The sequence below is a fragment of the Carica papaya genome, chromosome 4 (genome assembly GCF_054855325.1).
Source record: "Carica papaya isolate Zhongbai chromosome 4, ASM5485532v1, whole genome shotgun sequence".
Classification (NCBI taxonomy): domain Eukaryota; kingdom Viridiplantae; phylum Streptophyta; class Magnoliopsida; order Brassicales; family Caricaceae; genus Carica; species Carica papaya.
In genome coordinates, this window is record NC_142312.1 from 16,940,634 (window position 1) to 16,959,132 (window position 18,499).

Consider the following 18,499-nt stretch of genomic DNA (forward strand, 5'->3'; position numbering starts at 1 on the left):
TTTATCACCTAGCCCTTCCTTCTTAGCTTTCCAGTATTCATGACGTCTTCTATGTATCTATGCTTCGTAAATACCATCATGATCCAACTCATATCATCTCTTATGAGCCTTTAGCACTATAACCTGACTTGTAGAGTACTGCAATCTTAAAAGATTTCTATGGTTAAAGTACAATGACGACACCATTTTCCTCAAAAGACAACCTGGAAGGTTGAAAGTGCTATGAGAGATTTGTATTCAGAGTTATTTAAGTAGAATTTCAAATTTTGAGGACAAATTTTATTTGGGGAGAGGGGTAGGTGGGGGGGGGGGGGGGGGGGGGTAACCACCACTATAAAAATTTTTTGTAAAAGTTTTAATAAATGAGGTTTTTTCAATATTTATATATTTTTAAGAATTTTATATTTTTATTTCCTTATTTTTTTTTTTACTTTAGTTTAATTTAATTTAGAAAAAAAACTAACCTAATTAAACTAAACTCTGCATATAGATATATATATATATAATATATATATGTATATATATAACAAAACAAGGAAACCACTCACCCAGCCTTTAAAAAGGCGTTTTGGCCACCTGACGGAGGGAATTCAGCTGGCTGGGCAGATGACAAGCTCCGTCCGTCCTTTTTCCTTTGCTGTCGGCCATTCTTGTACAGCAATGATGAGGATGTGCTTAATGAAGATGTACGGTTAGAATTGATCCAGAAATCCCATTTAAAACTCTCAAATTGACCTTCTTCTTCATTCGACTAAAAACAAAAATTGAAGGAAACAGAGTGGTTAGAGAGAGAGATATAGGAAGAGTGCAGAGTGAAGAAGACCAGACCTGTACCGAAGGGAAGGTCTGGTGCGTATTCTCCTTCTGTTCTGATTTAGGTAAGTTCCTTCCTTTGTAACTTATTTTTCTTCTAATCCCTTAGTATCTAAGTTTCAATTTGACAGCTCCTCAAACCCAAAAATCGTAGTAAGCTGCAATTGGAAATTCTTTTTGCTGCTGCTCTTCCACCCGCGAACTATTTAGGTAAACCTGTCAAATTTAGTTTCTGTCTTCAATCTTTTTGTAATTTTAAGTAGGTTTTAGTTAAATTAAGTTGCTAAGAGGATTAGGAATCAATTGTTGAAGCCAGACAGCTTTTAAGATAAAAAATCTAACAAAAAAATAAAAAATAATTACATTTTTGGTTCTGCAACACTGCTTAGGCAAGTTGCAGAGCAGTTTTCCATTTCAGAATCATTCTCTTCATACTTTTGAGACCAGATTATGATCTTCCTTGAAGTAAGTTGGGTGATATTCTAGATAATACTAGTATGGAATTTGTAGATAATATTTCATGCGGTAATTTTCTTTAAAAAGTCAAAATGAAGTGGGTTTTAAACTGGAAAGGGTGAGTGTTTTCATTGATGTATTTGATAAATTATATAGATTGTTTTTAGTTGATCTTAATGCGATTTTTGATACTTGAATGTGACAGATGATGAATGCTATTTTTGGAAATAGAAAATGGGAAAAAAGGGACGAAGACAGGGGCTTATTTGCTTCTGTCAAGCACGTTGGGCTTTTGGGAAAGAAATAATAAAATGAATAAATTTGGAAATTAAAAGTACTTAATTGGAATGGAAATGGGAATATTAATTTGGGAAACTTGAAAAGTGTCAATGAAATGGAAATTTGGGTAAGATTAATGTGATAGTGGGAATGTTAAGTAAATAAAATTTAAATAAAAAATAATAATTTAGATAATATAAACTAAAAGACACCAAAACAAAAGTATAAATAATTAGAACACTAAAATTAATTAAAAAGAATAAAATCAATACTAAAATAATTAAAATGTTAAAATTAACAATAATAACATTTAATTGAAGTAAAACCAAATAATCTAAATTAAAAATCTAAGTAAATAATTAATAATAATTTAAAACTTTAGTAATTATAGGATAAATTAATATAAAATTCAAGTAAAAAATTATTAAAGAGTCTAAAATATTAATCACAAAGTATCTAGTTAAATCCGATGCATTAATTTTCTTGGAGAGATATTGAGGTTAATACGGAAGCACTAAGCCTTATGTGTGATATTGGATTCCAGTTTGAGACCAGGTTCAGTAGTCAAGGACTCTGAACTGATTGTTATTTATGGTCGTATAGTTTAAGAACATGAATAATAACGACCTAAGAGTACTGAGTGATTGTATGTATTCTTTTACAATATTGCATTGTAATTGATTAATTACTACTTCCACCCTTAGCTAGTTGGTGACCTGATGTCCTCCATGAAAATAATGTAAACAGCTACACGTGTACGTTTGTAATCAGTAAAATATAAATTATATTTAATAACCGGTAATAAAATTTCAAAGACAAGTCTAGTCATGAGTGTGTGTGCGTATTATGTAAACTCATTGAATACAGTATTGAGCGTCACTGACAATTGAATGAGTTATGTAAACACACTGAATATGGTAATGAGGGCCTAGTGATGGTTGCATTGTTATTGTGAAAATTGTATAGTATGGAATTATTGTTTTATTGATATATCATTGATTTTATTTAAATTTTGCATTAAGAAAATGTTTTCAAAACATATTTGTGTGACTTTAATATTGTTTATCTTACGAAGTATTGGAACTCACCCAAATCCGACCTCCTACAAATGCAGATTTTGATGAGTATGTTGATAAATGTTACTTAGATTCCTTTCAAGAAGATTAGTTATAGAAGCAGACCGTGTATTTTGTTGAACTTTAGAGGCTAGTATATTTTCTTGTATAGGTTATCTCTTTATTTGTATATAAGTGCAACTAATCTGATGTCTCAATATACAGTTTTTGTATTTTGTATTGGGATGTATAATTCCACTGCTATGTATGTGTTTTACTTTATGTTTGCTCTGTTGGACATTGGTGCCCTGATTGGCATTAGGACGTCACAAGAAATGGTGGAAGAAATTTTAGGAATAGTGAACGGTATAAAATAAAAAGAGGGGATACGAGTAAGATCAGACAATATAAGAAGGTAAGTTGAAACCTTATGGAGAGAGTTTAGGCAAGGTTAACAGAAATGAAATAAGCTTTATGAGAGAGTATAGAACTTCAGGTAATTTGTGAGAAGAGTTAGATGATTAAGAAGATCTAATCAAACAGGAGAGGGGGATAGTTGTGATTAAATTAAGGTTTAGTGAGGGGGGGAGGGGGGGGAGAGGGAGGAGGATGAGTTATTCTTAATTTATGTGAATAAGCTAAGGAAGAATAAAACAACAAAATATAGGCTAGGTTTTATTCGAACAGGTTTAAGGGGTGAAAAAGACAATCAATTTATTTATATACCATAAACCACCATGTGTGTGTGTGTGTGTGGCCAAGTTAGGCCGAATAAGGGGTAGCTAAATACAATGGACTGCATCTTCAGTGCCTATTATTATCGGTGTGATTGGGCAAGAAACTCCTAGGTCTCAAATGGTGGCTAAATTTGGTCGAATAAGGGGTAGTTAAATATTATGGAAACCGTACCTTTAATGCGTATTGTTACCAGTGTGATTGGGAAGGAAACTCTCAGATTTCAAGTGTGTGCAGGTGGCTTATTGAGTTCAAAAAGTGATTTTTAAATTCAAGTTATATGTAATATATTAAATCAAGTAAAAAATTCCTATAATGAATGGTTGATAATGGTCGATGTGTACATAGTTGAATTTTTACATTATGTGCAAGTGATAAATAAATTTATGGAAATGTTAGAGATGTAAAGTAAGTTGAGATTTCGGGGACAGACCATTCTATGATATGTATCTAGAAAAAAGAAAGAGGTATTATAAAAGAGGAGGGAGGGAAACAGGGAATTCCAAGAACTCCTACTAGAATGGGTGTAAGATTTGAGTATGTATGAGGAAAATCTAAGTGAGCTAAACTGGATTGAGATAGGGAAGGGAGGATCGAGGGTTAGTTGTACAAAACTCAAATTTTGATGGATGGAATATTAAATTGATCTTATTAAGAATTTTGTAGCTCATTATTCTTTATGATTTTAGAACAAGTTAAGCAGGAGCAAGGCCAGGAATTTCCACATTCTTGTCAAGAGACATAAAGTTTGCAAGACTAGCACAATTATAGTTAGCTTATTTTAAGAATCTCTAAAGATTTAGCATTTATTTTATAACCATACTGAGATTGGAGTTTTGAACATTGTTTATTTGCAGGAATTATACATAATGGTTGAAGTGTATGGAAACTTGGGTATACTGGTTAAGTAATTTCGGTTATATTTCCAATATAGATGTTATCACTAGAATTCATAACTACTGAGTTTGGATAATTTTATTTTCTTTAGACTGGGTTGTCACAGTTGATATCAAAGCACACGATCTTAGGAAACATTTTTTCTACATGAGACTTAGGATTTTTATGAAGGTTAGAATATGAGGAAGTTAAGTAAGATGAACCTTAAGAGATGTTATGGGAACTTCCTTTAAAGCAATTATGAACATAAGAGATAGGATTAGAGGATCCAAAGAACCTAACTGACAATAAATTTGATTTTAATAAATTAGAATCAAAGAGGGTGTGATTTCACTCTGAAGATAACTAGAAAGGATGAATAACCGCAAACATAGTCTATACTTAACCAACCCCCTATTGGCAGGACACCAAGGCAAGTAAGGAACTTATGTAAAGCTAAAAGAAAAAAAAGGTAAGTATAAGATGGATCTCTAAAAAGTTTTTCCCTAAAAATCCCTAGTGGTTCGACATATGTATAACTAAGAGCTGCATACAAGGATAATAACAAGGATAAAGAGGTCGTCTTGACTCTGATCAAGTCGTAGGAGGTGCACGATGACCAATGCTTCCCCCCCCAAAACACCTACGAATACATATAAGTAAATTAGGATAGTAAGAACCCTGTGATCCACCTACTACCGCAGACTGCTTTTCAATATGAGAGTACCACCTCATTTATCTCTCATCCAGGAAGACCTTCAAATGTTCCTAACCTATTAACAAAAGCTTGTTCATTAGATTTGACTAACCTTGCTTAGTAGATAAAGAAGGTAGTACATCAAAATATCCTACAAGATCTATTTCGATCAAATTATCATGACTCCACCTCCCTGAAAAAGATTTCTCAACATAGTATGAATGTTATTAAATTTAGATTATCCATTTAACCCAACCAAACCTTCAATAATCCAATTAGACATAATGGGCTATTCTCAAAACATAACCAAACATCCAAAGAAATAAACATACTTGAGTAAGATCCTGTATTAAAAGACTTTATTCTTTACAAGTTAAATTCCTAAAGAAAGAGAATTCTCTTGGAGATATATTCTAACAACAAACCCTTTGTGTGATAACCCTGCATATCGTTTCCTTATCCCCAACTTGGACGTGAAAATTTGTATGTTATACAAATATATCAAGATGAATCTTTAAAGTAAACACCATCAAACAAGGAATTAATGGATGAAAGAATGCTTTTCAAATCAACAAAGGAACAATCAATAAAACGACAAAGACAAAAATCATATCTTAGGGCCATACGTAAGAATAATCACTTTGAAACCTTAAAAAGCCAAAGGTGTAGTACCTAATTCTAAAAGAAGAAAAAATGGATAATATAATCAATCATAGCCAAGCTATTATTGGACCCCTCTAATAAGGACTCCTAATGATTTTTAGTAATAGATATGAATTTCATAACTGCTTGCTTAAATGTTAAAAGATTTTATGAAAGTCTAATAAAGTATTGAGGCGTTTTAGATGTCATCCAAGCTTTGATGGAATTAAAATAACAACATGACACAACTAATAGTTAGATTACTTAGGCAACAAATCATTGAATAAAGAAGAAAAGTATTGAATAGTAAAACATTTTTAAAAATTCCCAAGGTAAATTTTGAAAGAAGGCAAACCTACCATGGTGTCGGGGTCATCTAAGTAATTATGAACTCATCCTTGTTGGGAATATAAAATTTGTAGTATAATAAAAGACTCTTTAGAGTGAGAATTAAACAAGCCATGATGCTTCTAAACAAGGCTAAATGTAATGACAATTACCTAAGTTATTAATGGGAGATATTAGGTAGTAAGAAATTTAGAAATTCAACATAAACTAAGATATTATTCTCTTATACAGACACAAAATTATAATGTAACGGCCCCGAAATTTAAATGAAGATGTATGTATTAAAAATCTTAAATGCGGAAGCGTAATAAAAATTTTGATTAACATCTCTTACACAATAACCAAAAACGTACTCAAAACATGAAAGAATAAGCTAATTAAAAGTGATATTCAAAATAAAAAATATAAATAGAGCTATAAGGTCCTTAGGCGTCTAACTCGCTGTCTTCCTGCGGAACGGGCTCGAGAACCACGTCTTCCTGATCTGAAATGGTTAAGTAAGGAATGAGCAACACTAGCCCAGTAAAGACATCACACTATCTCACTACCACAGAAGTAAAGATCGGTAGAAAACAAAAACGACCAATGGAGCATAATTTATAACAAACTCATTTATTAACATCAAAACCTTTGCTGTCCACTTATCTCGGTGAGATTCATGAAAATAACCTATGAAAATGATAACATGATAATCATCATAAAATCATATACACTTTGTAAGAGAACACATGTCCTACTTTTGCACTTCAATAATCAGACAATAAATTTCATCTTTTACCAGCCTACTAGTATCCATGGGGATCCATAGGGGGTCCCCGCTACATGTGAACTATTAAAATTAATAACCTGATTCCAGGGCCGTCCCCATACCCCGTCCGGTATGGGTGCCAAAGCCAAAACCTCAATACCCCATCCGGTATGAGGGTGAAACGGGCCGTCCCCATACCTCGTCCGGTATGCGCGCTAAAACACATAAGGTCTCCATACCTCCTCCGGTATGAGAGACCACGTTCCCGGTAGGGTTCTCTACGGACCCAGTTCGTCCACCATCTCCCAAGATATCTAGTCAGGCTGTCCACATTATCCGTTTATCACTTCACATATCTTTTTTTCCATTTTTCCTGGTCTCAATCATCCAATCGTACACAAACATGTAAACTAAAAATTGGCGCCAAACAAGACAACACAGGATCGGGTTCAACATAATACAAACCATAATAAAAGAAACTATGATTCATGCATATGAGACCATAAAATAAATACATCAAATATCATATTGCATTTAATACTGGAAAATAGATCAAACAACAACTGACCAACAATGTATCAGATTCGGGCTCCATTGGCAACCTCAATCAATTATACATCTATAAAGTCTCAAAATACCATTTAATTATTTATTAAGCTTTAATACCGTGATAAGAAATAGGGTGAGGGGTCCTTACTTATTTTGGGGTCTGAAATCGGCTCTACAGTGCGCCTACGTGCTGTCCCTAATTTACTTGAATTTTTATCTCGAAAAACTGAAACGCACTACCGATACCGGCGGCGGTGCTCTCGGGTGCGACGACTTCTCCAGCGTGAGTCGCGTTTTGATGTTTTGCTCCGGTCAATCTCGATTGGCGGTCGAAAAATTCTCCGGTGCGGCGGCGGGTGGCGGCGGCCGGCTCCTCCAGCGTCTGGTTCTTCTTCTCCGGCAAGGCACTGGTGGCTATGGTTTTGTGGTCAGGTGTGGGTTGGGTTATTTATACCCTTCGCCTTTTAATCTCAACCGTCCATCAAGATTAAATCTGGACCGTCCAATCACGATTTATTTGAGATTAAATCTGGACCATCCATCGCGATGCGATCTGGGTCGTCCATGCCTGATTGAATCTGGGCCGTCCGTACGCGTGAAATCTGGGCTGTCCGTGCGCACATTTGATTTGGGCCGTCCATGCACGCGGGAACAGATCTGGGCCGTCCGATCGCGCGCACGTGTATCGCCCATGTGGCCCGTCCCGTGTCAGCGTTTCCTTGCCACCCGGCGTGTCCTGGTTGGCCGGGGCTGCTGACGTGGTCGCTGATGTGGCACAATTTTTTTAAATTGTATTTTGACCCCTGGTTTCCGATTTTCTTTTCAAAAACACCCCCAGAATCTAAATTTTCACCCCTTTTTTCTAAAATCAATTTCAATTAAATCCAAATAATAATTTTATCCAATTTTATTATTATTTTTATTTTTATTTTCATTAAATTAAATTAAATTAAATTAAATTAATATCTTAAAAATTCAAATACAAAAATAAAAATAAAAATAATACAAAAAAAAAAAATAATTTGGGTGTTACATATAATCTCACCATTCTGTGAAGGAGTCATTCAGAAATCAATAAGGATAATAGTTTTCTAATCTTTGGTAGTGCAAATTTGGGGGATCAATGTTTTTTTAAGGGGATAGTTTGTACCATCCTGAAGATTGAATGGTGAACATCGGGGCATTTTTATAAAGATTTAATGGGAAAAAAATTTAAATATAACAAAAGGTTGAAAGAAAAAGGGCAATACAAAAATAAAGTAAGGCTTAGGTGGTAAAGATTTTAAAAAGAAAAGGAAAATTTGGGAATTTTTTTTTTAAAGAAGGAAGCCAACGGTCCAGATCTATTCTTGACTTCGTAGAGTTCTAACAACCCCTATTAAGTTTCATTTTCTCAACTATTTGGATGAGAGAACCCTAATGGAAGGGAGAGAGGACATGAAAGGGAAAAATGGCAGGGGGGTGGGGGGCACCGAGAGGGAGCAGAGAGTAATAGAGCAGAAAAGCCACTGAAGAAGGAACAGAGAAACAATTTTTAGAAGATGAAGGGGAGAGGAAGCTGCAAGTAGTTCGTCCAGGACACTGCCACTGATGCCAGAGAACTTAGGAAGAGATAAGATCATCATAAAATATCATCACTTAGGAACAAAATGTGAGTTTAATTTGATTTTCATAGCCGAAATTTAAAATGTTGTATATGTGAATCCTTGCATGCAATAATAGCCTTAATTTCCTAAAATTGTTGTGAAAAATGTGTGGAATTACCTAGTTGTGAGTGCAAGGATCCAGTGACCTAAAAAATACTTAGTGCATGCTAGTGAGTCAAATAAGGTCAGGATATACCCGGAGAATTGAATAGATGATAGGGGAGGGACTTAGAAGGATCGTAATACTTCTAAAACCTCACACCACATATAATCAGAAGACTTTAACCACCTAATCCACCCCCCACTTGATAATTTCACCCACCAATGTGGAATGCAATAATCAAGATAATTAGAAAAAAAAAAGAAAAAATGTCACATCTTAATCGATAAGTCAATCTTGATTCTCTGACTCAACAAAACTTTTGAAAGTTTCCTAACTTGAAGAACATGAAGAATACACACAAAAATTAACAAAGCTATTTTTTTTTTAAAAAAGCAAAAATTTTAATTTTATTGATCTTTTGAATTGTATTTATAACCTAAGGACTAAGATCTTTATATAGATCATTATTTTCTAATCTGAATTGTAGTAGGATTACATATTCCTACTTGAAGTCTTCAACACTAATTGAACTAGGACTCTTGCTTGAAATTAATTAAATAAAGAACTCTAATCTAAAAATTAAAAAAAATTAATAAAATAAACTAATTTAATTTTACCAAAATTCTTCCTCTCCTTGTGGCCAATCTTCCTTAGTTTTTATGCAAAAAAATTCTTTTAATTTGAGTAGAAATCACTGTTAGAATTAAAAGGCAAGAAGGAAAGGCAAAAGGAGTCTAAATTAGACTCAAATTGAACATACATGTTATCCATGTGCGTGCAGATGGTGTACACCTACTGGCTAAGTGTGCCTGGCGCTTGGAAGGTCTAAGCATTCATGCAGTTTGCTCCATGCATACGATTGGTTCCGCCTGTACATGCACATTTTTTCACTCGTGTCCTACTGGGGCTGATCCGCATACATGCATGTTGTTGTGGCATGCGGTTGTTGCTGGCCTACACGCCTTGGATACTCTTTTATGCGTGTGGATAAAAGCCTACCAAGGCACGACATGGGCCAGCCTTTTTGCCTTTAGCGTGATATAATGGGGTCGTGGGCCTTGATGCTTCCTCGATTTGGACCAAGGTTTGGTCCCCTCTCAGGTTAGGCTTCCTTATAATTTTTCAAGCCTTTTAATTTCATTTGGGCCTTAAGCTTCATTTGAACAAAATTGACCCACTTCCTGGAATAATCCCTATTTGGAAATAATTCAAATATGTAATGTCTTGCCTTTTTAGAACGGGATCTTCGAGAATCCTAGCGGGTAAAGGATTTTCCCTTTTCTTGTGCATGCATTATTTGCATCTAGGTGTTGTGCAGTGTGTGTATCCAGTCTCCCTGTGCTTGCTCGTGCGTGCTGCACGTCTTTTTTTTTCGTACAGCTATAGACTCATGGGTAATCACCTTAGGGGAATCTTGATTACCTCGTGATACCTCTTTGATCCAGGATTGCATCATTAGAATTAAATTTGAGGCTCCTGGGATCACATCATTAGAGCTAGTCTACGATTAAATAGTTTCCATTTAACAAATCTATTAAGGCCCTAAGAGAAACTTGATTAAGTCTAAGATACAGAAGGATATAAAGAACTATTGTTTAACATATTTGAAAATAGGAATAGAGAGAGGAGTCTTCAAGTGACACTACAACAGTGGTTTTTTAGGGAATGAATCTAGTGGTCAAATTGAAGGGAGTTTCTACTATGAGGTGTTTATTTGAATTAAGAAATGAGGATTGAAGCAAGATAGGCCTAGAATGATTGTCACTAAGTTTAGAAATCAATAATAAAATGGTAGAACAAATTTTGGGAGTAGTGAGTGGTATAAAATAAAAAGAGGGTATACGAGTATGATCAGACAGTATGAGAAGGTAAGTTAAATCCTATGGAGAAAGTTTTGGTCAGGTTAACATAAATGAAATAAGCTTTATGAGAGAGTATATAACTTCAGGTAATTTGTGACGAGTTAGATGATTAAGAAGATCTGATCAAATAAGAGAGGGGGATAGTTGTGATGAAATTAAGGTTTGGTGGGGGGAAAAATGAGTTATTCATAATTTATGTGTGATGTCTTGATGCCAACTAGGCATTGACTTCTAACTAAGTAGACTAAAAATGCATTACAGAATAAATGTGGAATATTCATCCCTTACATTAATTACAATAATAGTGTACTAAGCCACTAGGCTGTCAAATCCTATATATAAATGTTATGGATTTACAAAAATCTAGCCTATTAAAAACAAAATACAAAAAGGAAGGTGTTCCAATGCTCCCACTAAGCATCCTTAAACAGGTCCAAATAGGCATCATCAGGGATATCTTTATAGTCATCATCTGGGAAGCGGGTTGGATTGGGTTGAGTTCTTATAAACTCAGTAAGACACGGAGTAATTAAGCCATACAATTTGAAAACAAATACGTATTTAGCAGTGAATTATTCATATAACTTACCAAATTAGTTTATTTTGTTTCATTTCTCTATATTTCATATTATTAAAAAACCCAAACCAAAATCATCATGCAAAACATACTATTACCCAAAGGCATCATAACAAAACAGATCAAACCGCATCAAATCTAATAACGAAACCAAATCAGATCGATAACTCATGCACCCAGACTTAGACTCTGATTTGTTTTTCGGCACAGTTTTAATACAACATTATTAATCTTTAATTATGTTATATTGTTTATGTACCTACGCGCGCAACTGCCTAAACCTATACCTAGGAGGGTAGAATACACCAAATAACACCGTAAATGGGGATGCAGATAACAAAATGTATATACAAATAGAACACTCAACCACTCTAGTCACCTCGTCCACTCCCTGTGCACAAGCAATGAACCAAAATATCCAGTTGAACTGAACCTTCATCCACGTGGGGACGTAGAAACCCATTCACATGTTCAGAAGCATATATACATACAACAGATGTCCCCTCTTAGATAAAAGCATAAATGGATTTAACTGGATAACTTTTTTTATTATGTCTTATTAGACACCAGACGTGCTTTATTTTATTTAAATCTAACCTAGACCAAAGCCTAGACCTAGGTTAATCAAAACTCTCTTTTCCCCCGAAACAAACATTTTACCAAATTTCTAAACTTAGCCAAAATCTCCTTACTTTCCTATTCTTCAAATTTCTTATTAAATTTTCTTAATTCAGAATTTGTCAATTTCTAAATTGATTTCCAATTTTCGAAAATTCAATTTCAAATTCCCTTAGATTTCCCTTTTGATTTCTTTCATTTTTTTTTCATTTAAAATTCATATTTTATTGCCATTTCCTCTTTTAATTCTACTTGCTTTATTTTACCATTTTTTTTTTCGAACTTAATCTCAATTATTTTGTTTTACCATTTTTCATTTCAAACTTACTTTAATTATTTATTTTACCGTTTCAATTTCGAACTTAATTTCAGAATTACAAAATCTAATTCTTCTTTTTTTACGTTTTGGATGGTTTGCCCTCGAACCAGCAGTAGGGAGGTAAAATCTTGCAAGCCCACACCCATAGCAAAAGGTGCCTTGGCTCGTGGCACTCTCGACGTGTGCACGCCTGGTAGTGCCCGTGCCCTGTACGACTTGTTGAATGTAGCAGATTTTTAGTGGGGTGCATGCCTCGGCGCTGTGGCTACCTGGGCGTGTATCCGTATGCGCATGCACCACATCATTAGGCACAAGCAATGCCTCGCGCAAGTCCTTTCGGTGCAAGAAGGGTGCCCGACAGGAACCCTTCGCCTATGCGCAGTGTGTTGTACGTACGCAGCCTATTAGGGGACATGTCCCGACACTTTTGGGGGCTTGGACAGTGTCCCATGTGCACCATTGTGCAAAGTTGCCCATGCCTACCCCTTTAGCCAGTACGTTGGTCCTTGGGCAACGCAGATAGAGGCATCGAGCCTTTGTTTGTTGATCAATTTTCGTTTTGTTTTCATTTTAGCAACTAAAATCAACTTATAATCATCATACAAATATCCATTAATCAAATTACATTGAAATCATCATAAAAAACAAGATTAAATCATCAAATTTTTGCATGAAACACACACACTCTCAAAATTAGTTAAACAGTAACTAAACATGCATCTATAAAACCAAATGCTTATAGAAACTAATTACCACCAATCTTACCTTAAAGTAGAATGTCTAGATACTTTAAACACATGAGGAAATCAACCTAAAAAGCAGCAAGAATAACTAGCAACACGCTTGTGCGATGGTTGCTGTGTAATTACAGTTTTCAGGTATTTTACTTATAGGGATTCGGTTTAAACTTAGCTTAGAACTTAAAGGAACTAATGTAAAACTAGAAATTGAAGAAATAATCTAAAAGAAACAAGAATTAAAGAGGAGTAGCATGCTTACATGAACAATTAGGCTTGGCTTTGTTCTAGTTGCAGAATGAGCTTTAGGTAAATAAGAACGAATAAACAACAGAAAGGGAGAGCCAATAGACTCAAACAGAAGAGAAACAACTCACCTTGGATGAGAAGAAGTCCTTTCTCTGAAGCACACTTGGTTTCCTGCTCTCGGCTCACACCAACACACTAAGCTTCTACTCTTTCTCTTTTCCTCTCTCTTGCTCACTCCCTCTCTCTGGTTTTCTGTTTGCTCGAAGGAATGAAGAACTAAAGAAGAAAGCAGAAAGAAAACTGCATTTTATACCTCCCGTTCGTAGCAATCCTTGGCCCTCGGATGACATATAATGCATCCAGGTCGTTGGAAGCTTTGGTGGCCGACAAAACTAAAAAGGAAGGCTGGTCAGCCGACACCTGGCGAGAGAAGAAAAGAGCTCACCTGTAGACCCTTGGGAGCTAGTGTGAGTGGTGTCCCGTCGGTGAACAGTTCATGACAAGCCACTTACATGCCTGCGAGGATGCCCACGAGTAAAAATCTTGTGATAGGTGTCGAATTCACCAAAATAAATTCTTAATTAACCAATAAAATAATACTATAGTAGTGGTAAGAAGGGTCAAATCCACAAGGAATTGAAAACCAATTTTCTTCCTTGAAAAACAAATAAAAAGTAAATAAAAGATGGGTTTTTATAGATTCAATACCAATGCAAAATATGAAATAGGAAATAAACAAAGTAATATAAACCAAACTTTTAGCTGTAAATTAGAAACTAAATCCATTATAAGAAGGATTCCTAGTCGATGAAATAGCTAGCTTCAGTGATATAGTTGATCATAGATGTAAGGATTCGTTTTATCTAAAATATGGTAAATTAGTTATAGTTGTTGGAAACATTCTGACAACCAATCATTCCTTATTCCTAAACCAACTAAGAAACGTTCATTAGTTGGTTCTTCACTGTCAAGCAGTCCTGGAAATATCCACAAGATTTAACTTGTCAACAGGCTTAAGAGCTAGAAGGACTTGATTCAAGTTGTCAGATTTATCTACGTGAACCAGTCAACTAAATGACTTACCTTGTCACTGAGACGCTGATCACTACTAGGTACCAGAACCACTCAAATAATTACGGATTTGAGGTGTTTAGCTAGTTGTTTGCAGTTTCTCTTTTCGTATGATGAGCCTCATTCAAATAGATTCAAAATAACAAATATATATAGGTGCAGGATGTAAATAAATACCAGATCTAAAATAAAACTTAAATTAATTTGATTAAATCTTGCAAAAACATTGTTTGAGTTTGCTAGATCTATCAGGTAGGAAAAAAAAATAAACTACCCACTCATAGTGGATTTTAACACAAAACAAGTTCTTGAAGATTAAAGAGAAGAAAAGATATGAAAAAAGATGAAAATAGGGTGAGGAATCTACAGCTATTATTGTGAGCAGCATTGGGAAGAAGATGGATGATCAACCTTCTTGACAGCTACCATCTTTATAGAAAAGGGGCTAGGGTTTCTTTCTTTTGTTGATTAGGATCTTTTCCCTTGATTTTTGGCTTATCCCAAACTTTTCAGAATATTTTCTCCTTGATTTTCAGCCCCAGATCTTGGCTGGAATTATATATTTTTTCATATTTGAAAAGTGCACATTTTAATTTACATCTTCTACTGTGCACGACTCTTAGCCTTGCCCAAGGGTGAGTTATCTGTCTGCTGGACCCAAGCCTTGCCCAAGGCTTGTTTATCTGCTAATGACTTTTTCACGAACTCTTCCTCTATTCGTGTTTTTTTTTCTCGTTTCGTCCTTATATCCTATCCTGCAATAAAACATAGAAAATCGCCCGGATTAGATAGCATACCATCAAGTTTAACAATGATAATAGTTTTGTTTGTAGGTACTATCAAACTCCCCTTCACTTATCTTGTGCTTTCCCTCAAGCACTACATAATACAAGTCTCTAACACTCAACCATTCACTTTTAACCCATATATTCCTTATAATTCGATCACAATTCGTCTATTACATCTCAATCATCGAGTTATAAAAATAACCATCAACTAGTGGTCTGCAGGATGAGTTTTAGGGAACCACACTAATAAATAACCAGTTGACTAATATCCAAACACGACATAAGAGAAACTTATAAATTTTATCACACAAAAAGTTTCATTGAGAGGAACAACCAATACCCAACAGAACATCCACCAAACCTGTCCAAAAATAAGAATTTCATGCAATTTGTTCATGCTAAAAACATAAATATATTAGTGGCTAATATTTTTGCTTGATATGTCAGTAACCTTTTGATGCAAAGGCAAACATTTGTGATGAATGCACCTAGTTACTTAGTTAGTATTGATTTCAAGTATTGTGAGTGTATTTTACGCTCCATCTCACACTTTTGTCTTAAACGTATTTTTGGTAGTGAGTGTGTTTTACGCTCCATCTCACCCATCACATGCTAGCCAATTTGTTCTATTCATCCAAACCTTAGGTTTTTTTTTTTTGTGCTTTAGTCCTAGACGTGAACCATAGAATTATAGGTACATAAAGATGGATAAGTTGTAGTAGGATTCTTTTTAAGAATTAACATTCACTTAAAAATAAGAGAAAATTAAATTTTTGAATAGGCAATCCCCATAAAAGTCATGTTTAAAATACATAACCAAATATAACTATAAAAGATATGAAAAGATGAAAAACAAGCTGTAGTTCCTAGGATATGGTGATAAGTGCAATTCAATTTTTGAAATATCCCATTTGAGTTGTTTAAGAATAATAAAGATAGTTATGATGATTGGAGCAAAAATTGTTGGAGGTATACGTATGTGTGGTGTGGCAAAAATTAGGCAAGATCTAAATATCTAGAATGAGATGCTAAAAAGCAAAACAAAAACTAGCTATCTAAGATGCAAAATGAAGAACATGTGTGATGTGGGCAAGGATAAGGATATGTGACAATATGTATTCACAGCCTAATGCAAGTGCTAACCACTCCCCCACACTTAGTGGATATATTTCCCTTAATGTGATACAAGATAAGTAGTATGTGGTGCAGAAAATAGAAAAAGAAATTAATAAGGAAACAACAGTAAAAAGAAAGGAAAATGAAAAGAAAAAGAGAAAGGAAAAAAGACTCCCTTGATGGTCATCGGTTGCGTGAGCGTGTTGATGTGCGCTCAATTTGGGTGAGCAAATGCGTCAAAGAAAGAGAGGGTGGCGCCGCTAAAAATGATGAGTGGGGTTGTTAGGGTTTTGGATTTTAGGTTTTGTTTTTAAAAGGTTAAAATGGGCACCAGGTGATATAAGCCTTGGGTAAGGATTATGTGGGGAATGACACATGGTCGTGTCTCCCATGCATAAGTGTTCTACTAATAATGCACGATTGTGCCTTATGGTCCAAACACAAGCCTTGGGCAAAGCTTGTTCAGTTGTTCCAGAGTTTTGACTTTTTTTCTACTCCAGCACCTAAATGGCATGTTCCTGCACTCTATCACAATAGAACTCATGTTAACTCAGAGAAAAATACTGCAAATAAATTAAAATCACTAGTACTAATAAATTCGAAAGAAAAGAAAGAAAGAGAAAAATAAATGGGTTGCCTCCTATTGAGTGCTCTTGTTTAATGTCCTAGGCTAGAAATTGTCAGTTGTTAAGCACTTAATCAGTCTATCTTCTTCTAGGCTGCTTAGATCGTTAGAACTTATAACTGAAAGGGTCTCCTATCCTCCCAAGAACACATATTTCAAATGTTCAGGCCGCAGTTTGAGCTCCAGTTTTGGTGCCTACCGAATAGAAGATAGACATTTTATGTAAAAAATAGGAAGGTCAACACATGATGCATTGCTCGTTTGAAGTTTAAGTGCCTCCAATTCGAACACCATATCTTGTGGATTCTTTTCAGCAACAAGATCATTTTCTAAAATTTTCAAGCTATCCACATTAAAATCATTATAAAGCATAATGTTTAGCTTATAATCATGGTTTGAATCAAAATATTTTTTACTTAAAGGATCTATAATATCCACTTCATACATACAAGACACATCACTAAGATACTTCATATCATCCTAAACATTAAATTTTGTCATTTCTCCATAAAATTCTATAGTGAGTGTACCATCTCCTACACATCTATCTTTGTCTTGGTAGCACTAAAGAAAGATCTTCTGAGCAAAATGTCAGAGGGGTTAGATGATTTATCATCTTCCATATCTAATACATAAAAATCAACAGGAAAAATGAGATTATCAACTTTGACAAGCACATCCTCTAGAACTCCTTCAAGATAAATAATGGATCTATCAGCTAGCTAAATTATAACACTTATTTCGTTTAGTGGACCAGCATTTAACTTTGAATAAATAGACAAAGGTATGACATATATTGATGTTTGTAAATCATACATGGTTTTCTTTATTTCTAAAGTGTCTATCTTGCAAGAAATAGCAAACATACTTTACTTCTTACATTTAGAGGTAGTTTCCTCTAAATTATAGCTGAAATGTTACTTACCCTTTCATTACAACTCAACCTTTTCTTATTGCTGCATAACTCCTTTAAAAACATGGCATATCGAGGTACTTGCTTTATTACAAGAGTAAAGGAATGTTTACCTTGACTTTGCGAAAAGTTTCTAAAATCTCATTATCTTCTTTTTCTTTCCTTAATTATGCAAATCTTTGTGGAAGTTATGGAGGGATTATGAACAATGCTTGCTGGTTAGAGTCTAGCTTTGTTCTATCTATCTTGCCATCAACCATAACTTTTGATTTTGTGTCTATTTATAAGCCTTGCCCAAGGCTTACCCAATTGGGATTTTCTAGCAACTCTTTACCAGTTCTCAATATGATAGCAGTTACATTTTGTCTTGGATTGACCTTAGTTTGGAATGGTAATTTGACTTGGGATTTCAGTCTACTCATAGATATTGATAACTAGTTCACTTAGGTCTCCAAATTTTGAATATTGGCTCTTGTTTCTTGTTGAAATTGTTGGGTGTTAGTAGCAAGTGATTTAACAATTTCTTCAAGAGACATACCTTGTTTTGGAGGTGCTAATTATTATTATGGGTGCGGTCTTGGCTGGTATTGTTGGAAACTTTGTTGCCTTACTCCATAGCCAAAGTTAAGATGATCCCTCCCTCCATCCTAGGTTATAAGTGTTGAAAAATTAGTTAT

The 18,499-nt window shown here is 34.7% G+C and overlaps 1 long non-coding RNA gene across 2 annotated transcripts in view; it reads left to right on the forward strand.

Annotated features, from left to right (window-relative positions):
* The first annotated feature begins 543 nt into the window (after positions 1–543).
* Positions 544–18,499, forward strand: part of LOC148266335 (uncharacterized) — a 48,960-nt gene continuing 31,004 nt past the window's right edge. Inside the window, exons 1-3 of one of the 2 annotated variants that reach the window (XR_015818473.1) lie at positions 544–878; positions 945–1,023; positions 2,663–2,885. This is a non-coding gene — a long non-coding RNA (uncharacterized LOC148266335). Of the gene's footprint in view, positions 879–944; positions 1,024–2,662; positions 2,886–18,499 lie in introns of those variants that run through there. The other variant, XR_015818474.1, reaches the window with a different exon arrangement.